Genomic DNA, 8,510 nt, shown 5'->3' with positions numbered 1-8,510 from the left:
TTTAGCATAATATTAGTTCGATTTATAAGGGAAGACAGTCCTTGAAGGTATCAATACCGGAATCAATGATATGTTGATCTGATTTTATTTATCAGTACATTAAGGCCCAACATTCCTTAAAAAGTAGACTATAACTAAGAGGGCCTCAGTGGCTCAGTAGGTTAAGCATATAACTCCGGATCTCAGGGTCCTGAGTTCAGGCCCCACACTAGGCTTCACTCTGGGGGTGGAACCTACTTAAGAAAAAAAAAGCTATAACTCAGAAATAATCATCAATTAAATGACAAAGTTCATGTTCATTTTATATACGTATTCAGCTCCACTCCCTCCTAGAAACCCACTTAAGTGTCAGTAGAAGAATGCAGGGGGCTCAGTCAAAAAGCATGTGACTCTTGATCTCAGGGTCATGAGTTCAAGCCCCATGTTGGGTGTAGAGATTATCTAAAGAAAATCTTTAAACAACAACAGCAACAAAAAAAGAATGCAAAAGTATAAACCTACAAGAATGAAAAGAACAGCAAAGAAGACAACAGTGGACAAGAATGTCAACAAATGCCTACCTTATGCCAGCTTTAGAGTAATGATAACAGTTTCAGCACAACACAAAAGGCTGGACTCTAGGCCTCCTGTAGAGGCAACCCAATAAACAAGCCAGTCATCCTTCAGAACTTGGAGGGCTCAGGACCTGGAGGCATGGGGCCCACAGAAGGTACGGGCATGAAGTCAGCAGTGGTTTGAAAGTCTATGTAAACAGTTAGCTCCTTAGGTCTACCTGTCATCATCACCTCCAACCCCCAGAGAGAGTTGACTCATTCGAAACAAGACAGGCTCGGGACCAGGGACCCAAGGCACAGAAGACAGAACAATAGGGGCTACTAGCAAAAGTCTGATCATCAAACTATTTAGCTTCCTTTTTCCACCTACTACCCAGAAGGCCACAGCCAGGCTTGTAATCCCTAGGGAGATATTTGGAAGATCTTTCTGTGGAGAAATTAAAGGGTATTAAGGAAAAACACTGTAGAATTCAGAGGTATTCTAATAAAAATGCTTGCTCACTGCCCTGTATTTCTATAGTGAGTCCCTCATTCAGTGAGCCTCACACGTGGACACAGAACATTCATTTAGCATGTGATTCCCTCACAGCCAAAGATCACAAGATTTGAGGGACCGCCTCCAGCACGAAAGACAGAGACAAAACAAGCAACAGAAAATAAAAAAATCAGAGGGGAGAAAGACAATACAGGGATTAGAAGAATACTTCCAATAAAATGTGAAGAATTTTCACAGAAGTCAAAAAACTTATTGCATCCTTGCAATAGCAATCTTAGAACATGAAAGAGTCTTTGGAAATTAAAAATATGAGCTCTGGCATTTAAAAAAATCAATAGAAAGTTGGGGAGTTGAAGTAGATAAAAGTCTTCCAGAAAGTAAAACAAAATGATAACATGGGCATTAGGAGAGAAGAGAAAAGAAAATGTGAGATTAATCTAGAGGACTCTATAGTTGCCCAATACAAGTTTGAGAAGAGAAATGGGGTTGGGAAAGGGAGAAGAGAGCAAACTATTGGAGAAACAATATAGGAGAAATTCACAGACCAGAAGAGTGTGGATCTTTAAAGGGACCACTTAATGCCTAATATAATAAGTAGGAAAGGACTCAACCAAGAAATATCATTTTGATATTTTAAATTCAGAATGAGAATTATTTTTAACCTAGGATTCAAGTTTCAGCCAAACTACCAAACCAAACAAAACAAAACAGGGTAGAATAAAGACATTTTCAGGCAGGAAAATTCTCAGTAAATTTACCTCACATGCACCCTTTCTCAGGAAGGGTGTGCCACCAAAATGAGGGAATAAAGCAAGAGAGAAGAAAACATGCAAACCAGGAAGGAGAGCCTCCAACACAAGAAGGACGTGGAGAGAATCACTGACATGATGACAGAGAGAAGTTGTGGGATAGCAGTGGATACAGTAGCCCAAAAGAAACACCTGTCCAGGTTGGAAAAAGGGAGAAAAGGGCCCCAAGAAGGAGGTGGTTAGATTCTAATAGATTTTATGTTCTATATTACTATGTGGAAAGTTTTGGAGAGACTATTGGAACTTGTGGCAAAACTTAAGGATAGTTATATACAAAACCAGGCTGATGAAAACAAGGCAATTATTAACTCCAAGAAAAACAAAAAGCTGTACAAGAAAGGAAAGGTAATTATAGTGTAGTGTTAGCTCAGTAGAGAACATTATTTATATAGTTATAATAATATAAACCTTGAATATTGATTTGACCAAAAAGGGGAACAAGAGGAAGCAGTATTATGGGACAGCAGACTTAAATCCTCCCCAACTGTCATTCATTAAATAATGATCAAGCAGAACACATTTATTACTTAGAAATATGTAGGTAAATACCAGAAGAACTACTAAAATTCATTAAAAGTAGCTGCCTGCAGGAACTGATGGTTGAAGGGGGTAGAACAGGAGAATTACTATGAGTTTTTCCCTTTATATTAAAAAACTCTTTATTAATATTTGATTCTTAAAATGTATATATTTATCTGGATAGTTTTTAAAAACAATAAGCTGCCATAACTGATTTTAATGAGGCTTATGGTCAACAAATAAGATATATTTTTGCCCTCACAGATCACACAATTTAAACACAAACCCCAGAAAAACCATATAGACTATTTTCTAACCTAAAGAAGCCTAGGAGAGTTCAGAACCAATCTGGATGCATTTGTTCCTTCCTCTCTTCATCCATCTGTAGAAATTCTTAAAGCGTTAAAAAGTGGCCTGAGTAGATACTCCCATATTTTTCCAAGATGTTTAAGAGATTAATTGTGAAACCTTCACCACAATCTGGAGTGAATATTTCTGCACCATACCACTTGCTAACCAAGCAGAGAAACCAACTGATGTTGGGAGAATTTGTGGTATCTTTTTATCAGAGTAGAAGTTCAGAGAAGGCACCAATGGATTGATGGGGTCTGAGCCAAATCTTCAAGTACAAAAGACGTGCAATTTGGTAAATAGGAGAGAGTTGTGTCCCTGATTCGAACAGAACAGCTTGGAAAGGAGTAAAGTTGTAGGTCAAATCAAGAGTCACAACGGCCCTGGGGGGGTTCTCAGAAACCTGCAAGGTTTGGGAAAAAAAAGACACTGACGAGTCACAGAGAATGTAACCTGCTAATTCATCCCCAAACCGCAATTTCTTCCTCCCAGCACAAATCCCTGGTAGACCAATAAAGACTTTTCGCCTAAAGAGCCGTCTCCACAACCAGGCAATAGCTAGCCTCCTTATGACAATAATAATGTGTTAATGACTTTGATAAGAGAAGATACATATCATTATCACCTCTTAATTACCTTTTGGGCAATGGGAAAGCAGCTGTGGAATACACAAATCAAGGAGCCTGGGGAGGAAGTTTCCCATAAAGGGGTCCCTGTGATTGTTGATTTTGTACCATTCTGCTTCCATTAACTATCTTCTTTTTTTTTCTTTAAAAAGGTTACCACTAGTCAAGAAGCAAAGTACAGGCTTGCTGTCAATTTGGTTTCAATAACAGAGTGTTTACCTCTAGGAAGATCATTTCCTTTGGGTTTAGTGTTTAGGTTCCTCGTCGATAGCCCTCTCCATCTTCACATTCGCGGGACACAGTCCTACACATTTATTTGGCAAACCAAGAGCCAGGAGACACTTGGTAGGGCTGTGATTCCTTGAGAAGTAGGCAAATTCCATTTTTTAAAATTTGCTATGGCACCCAGCACAATGTGGTGCCCGGAACAGCCCAACAGTAAATGCCAAAGAAAATACATATGTTTATCACAGGGATTCTACAGTTTTCGCTATTTGGGCATGGACATGGCTTTGAAATCCCTATTAACACACCGTATGTGTATGGACCAATCGAGAGCACCTCTGTGTTCCACACCACCGCCAGCAACCTTCCTAAGCAGGAAAGGGATCACAACTTGCTCCCACAGCTCACACATCTTTCCAGGTAAAGGGAGGGATGGCTTTGATTCTTGTTACATAATGCTTTTCAAACTCTTGCCCACCTTTTATTCATGTGGGATGTGGAATCCCCAGAACTTCAGTCCTGAGGTGTCTTTTCCCCCAAAACTTGTGCAACTTTCCCCAAATTCTTGTGCAATAAATCAATCCACTTCACCCAAAAGGCGGCATTGACTTTACATTCTCTTTGCAAATATGCTCTCTGGGAGTTGAAGGTTACCTGAAAACAATTCCCATTATCACTCCAGAATTCCTGTCTTAATGTTATCAAGCCCTCAATGGAATTATTTTTCAGCTGTATAAAATTCTGACCCAATTCCCCATTCATTTTTCACTGTTATCGGCTATAATATTTAATGTTTCCGTGACAACTTATTTCAATTTCTCTCTCTCTGCAGATTGGCAAAATCATTGCCCACAAGAAAGACAGAAAGAGAAAGAAAGAAAAAGAGAAAGTGAGGAAGAAAGGAAGGGAGGAAGGAGGAAGGTAAGAAAGAAGGAAAGAAACTGGCCTGTGAACACACTGAATTGGAAATACTAAAATGCTCCTTGCTAAAGCGCGTCTTGCCTTGTTATTTTTATTTTTACAGACTTTATTCTACCTACAGTTTCTGGCCTAGAAGTAGAGGAGTCACGGAGTTCTTTATATTCATGAACCCTGAGCAATCTAAATCAAGATGATCCCTCAAATATGAAGTTATCATAAAACCGCAAATGAGCAGTGGGCCACGGAGATGACCACAGATCCCGTTATTTGGATGGGATAAAAAGAGATTAGATGAAGTGCCTTCCAGATGAACAGTCCACCCTGCTTTTCCTGTCGTGATTCTGCATCGTGTGTCTCATTTTCTGCAGTTCAATGGGGCATTTGAATTTTGTGAAATCAGTTCCCTGGGGGTTGGCTGAGATCTAGGCCTCACACATCAGCGGACGTAGAGCCCTTCCAGCCTCCTCCCCTCACAGCTGCTGCCGCCAGGCACCCCCTCGAGGTCGGCCAAGGGAGGAGAGCGAGAGAGAGGGCAGAGGCAAGGCCCCTTTCCCTTCCCCCCAACCTGTGATGGCCTCCTTAGCTTTACCCAGCACCCACCCCCCGGCCTCACTCTCCAAAAGCCCCTGAGGCTGCTCTTTCTCTGTTCCAGAAACCAGGCCTCAATGGTGCTCAGAGGCTGGGATTTTACTAAAACAAACAGTCATTTTTACTGCGGACGGTGGTCTTTGGGAATAACCTGCTGTTCGGTTTAGCGAGCTGAGGACGCCAAGACAGGGGCACGGTGGCATCGAGGCAGACAGGAGCCCCAGTTTCTAAACGGCAGGCAGGTGGAAACCGGAAGTCCGAGAGGGGTCAGTGGGCAGGGGGCAGGAAGCTGCCTGCGGGCTCACGGGGCTTCAAGCAGGTGTGGGAGTAGGTGGGGGGGAGCAGACTCCGGTCAGGTGCGCCGCCCCCCCCCCCCCGGCTCTCCTACTCCTTCCTCCCCCTTCACACACTTTCCCTCTATTTCCTTTCCTTTACCCACCCACTGGAAACTACCAAAGAATGTGTCCGGAACGTTCTGAGAGGGTCTACGTCCGAAGTGTCTGTTCTACTGGCCCTACCAGCGCTCAGAGGGAAAGCCAGGGTGCTGCGCTCTGACATCACACGGAACAGTTCTGAATCCCAGCTTTGTCACTTACTTGCTCAGTGGCCTTCCTTCCCCTTCTGTCTCCATTTCATGACTCATCTGTAAATGGTCCAGAATAGCCCACTGGGTTGCTGCGAGAATGAAAAGTGACAATAGAAGAGACAGCTTAGCACAGTAGCCATCTATCTTAATATTAAACAGTATCTAATTAGTATCTCATAGTAACAGTAAGCGCTCAATAAATACTAAACTTATTTTACTCATAATTGTCATTACTACACACGGAGGTACTTTACATGCACTCTCTCTCTCTCTCTCTCTTTTTTTTTTAAAAGATTTTTATTTATTTATTTGACAGACAGAGATCCCAAGTAGACAGAGAGGCAGGCAGAGAGAAAGGAGGAAGCAGGCTCCCCGCTGAGCAGAGAGCCCGATGAGGGGCTCCATCCCAGGACCCTGGGATCATGACCCGAGCCGAAGGCAGAGGCCTTAACCCACTGAGCCACCCAGGTGCCCCTGCATTCTCTTTTTTAAAGAAAGATTTTATTTATTTACTTTAGAGAAAGAGAGTGCAGTGGAGCAGAGGAAGGGGGAGAAAGAACCTTGAGCAGGCTCCACACCCAGCACAGAGCCCGAGGCAGGGCTAGATCTCAGAACCCTGAGATCATGACCTGAGCCAAAACCAAGAGTCAGGAACTTAATCAACTGAGCCAACAAGGCACCTCAACATGCACTATCTCTAATCCTCTCAACAACCCACGAAGGGGGTAAAATGTCCAAGAAAGTCCAGAAGTTGGTGAAAAAGCATCCTCTCTCAGATTGCCTTTCCTACCAAGGGAATGATCCAGAAAACTTTTGTTGCATGACCTATCTGCATTTCAAGATGAGAAAACGTGCCTGTGGTACACAGAGCTCTCTTAACCTTCCCCCAAGTTCTCCCTCTTCCTTGAAACTTCACTCCCAGTTGCCATGGGAGAGGCGAGATGATCACTTATCCCAGTGCAGTTTGCAAGAAGGGAATAGGGAAGAGGGTGCCCCCTCCTGCTTGAATGGTAGGGTATGGGGAGCACAGAGAAGCAGGTAAGTGGGGCCAGGTTGCCATGGTCTCAATGTGCAGATTTAGGACTCTACTGCTTTCTGAAAAAAATTCATTTTCATCTGGTTAGATTCTATAGCATTAATATTATGCTGTGCTAAACTTAGGTACATAGTAGACATAACAGGCTTTCATATGCTAGCCCAGGGACATATCCACGATGCAAAGCTGCTGGAATTAGAAAAAGCTGTCCTGAATTTCCAAAGAATATTCTTAGCAATGAGCCATTAGGACATAAGTGGCATAATCTGCAAACTCCTTATATGATTTTAAGTCAGCCTTAGTTGTTTTCTTCCTAAGAATTTGTAAAAATCATCGCAATTGAATCGATGGTAGATAAGCCTTAGGAACAACCTGCGTTGACCTTATGGGACTGCAAAGCTGTGACCCTCAGAGGGAGGCAGGTGCTCCCTCAGTACTGGAAAATTTTTTCCCAGTGTCATCTTTGCACTTTGTATCACTATCACCGGTGAAGAGATTTCAACTCTCCAGGAATATGCAAGCGGGGGAAGGAAGGAGGAAAGGAGGGAGGGAAGGGGGAGGAGAGGAAAAAAAGAATGAACGGAGGAAGGGGAGAGGGTGGGAAGAAGAAAGGAAGCAAGCAAGGAAGGAAGGGGCCGTGAAAGTGATTCTTGCTTTAATACAGCAGATCTTCTTTGCCCATCTATTAGCTGGATTTAAAAGTTCCAACTCCAAGATTCTATGAATTATTGAACGCCTATTAGTGGACTGAGCAGTCCGATGGTTACTGGAGGAAAAGGAGAGTGCGGAGAGTTTAGCAAATAGACATTAGTCACAGAAGTTATCCTAAGGAGCTTACAATTTAATTGGGGAATTAAACTGAACACATGAAACAATCAAAGAACAGGAAGAACAGTCCCTGCTAGCCCATAATTAGGTTCAAAATTATTTGTTACAGATGAAATTGGAAGGTCAGAGGGGAGGAGCGGTAGTGTGAGCTGGAGAGATCAGGGAAGATTTCTGTGAGCTTCGAGACTTGGGTTGCCGCCTGGAAGGATCACGAGGAAGAGCAACAGGCGTGACTGTCTGGGGATCGTGGAGGCCAGCTTGGCTTGGGAGAGAACCTGGCAGGGTGCGGCGGAATCAGCAACGGCCTTGGAAGTCAGCCTCGGGAATCTGAACACAGGATGTGGTGGCAAAGAGAAGCGGGCTGGGAGGTTTTCGAGAAGGACTCCTTCCCCGTTACATCTCTTCCTCTTCCCAGTGGAGGAGGTGACTTGCATTGGTCAGAATGACCCCGTGGGTGGTGAATTTCCGAGAACGTGGCAGAGGAAAGTGGCCGTGGCATCACCGGGCATCTCATTCTGGTTCCCAGATGGTGATAAATCTAGGCCAGGAAGCACCACGATTTCCCCAAGTTCTGTGACTTCACAGAAGTTGCAGGAAATGGGATGGAGATGACAAGAGAGAGTTTTTCCTCCACTGCCTCGGAGGGCGGTATTTTACAAGATGCATGTGGCCTGGCTTAGCGCTCAGATGGTTTGCGCACGTGGGCCACTTCCCACGCTAGGTAAGAGGCTCATCCAAGAAGTTATCCTCTTGGCAAAACAGCTCAATGCCGGGTGATACCACCTTCCATCTTTCTAGATCATCTAGATTTTGTACAGATAGAAAATTTGTCTCTGATGACCAAGCCTACATACACACGACGGTTTACAGACTAATGGCTGTTCGTGAAATAAATTCACCACAAAAATTGAGTGATCACTGTAACATCCTGATTATCTCAGAATAACTGTTTGAAGCCCTTGTGATATTCA

The sequence above is a fragment of the Neovison vison genome, chromosome 1 (genome assembly GCF_020171115.1).
Source record: "Neovison vison isolate M4711 chromosome 1, ASM_NN_V1, whole genome shotgun sequence".
In the NCBI taxonomy this organism is placed as follows: Eukaryota; Metazoa; Chordata; class Mammalia; order Carnivora; family Mustelidae; genus Neogale; species Neogale vison.
The sequence above is the reverse complement of the archived record's forward strand: the minus strand, read 5'-3'. Positions refer to the sequence as shown.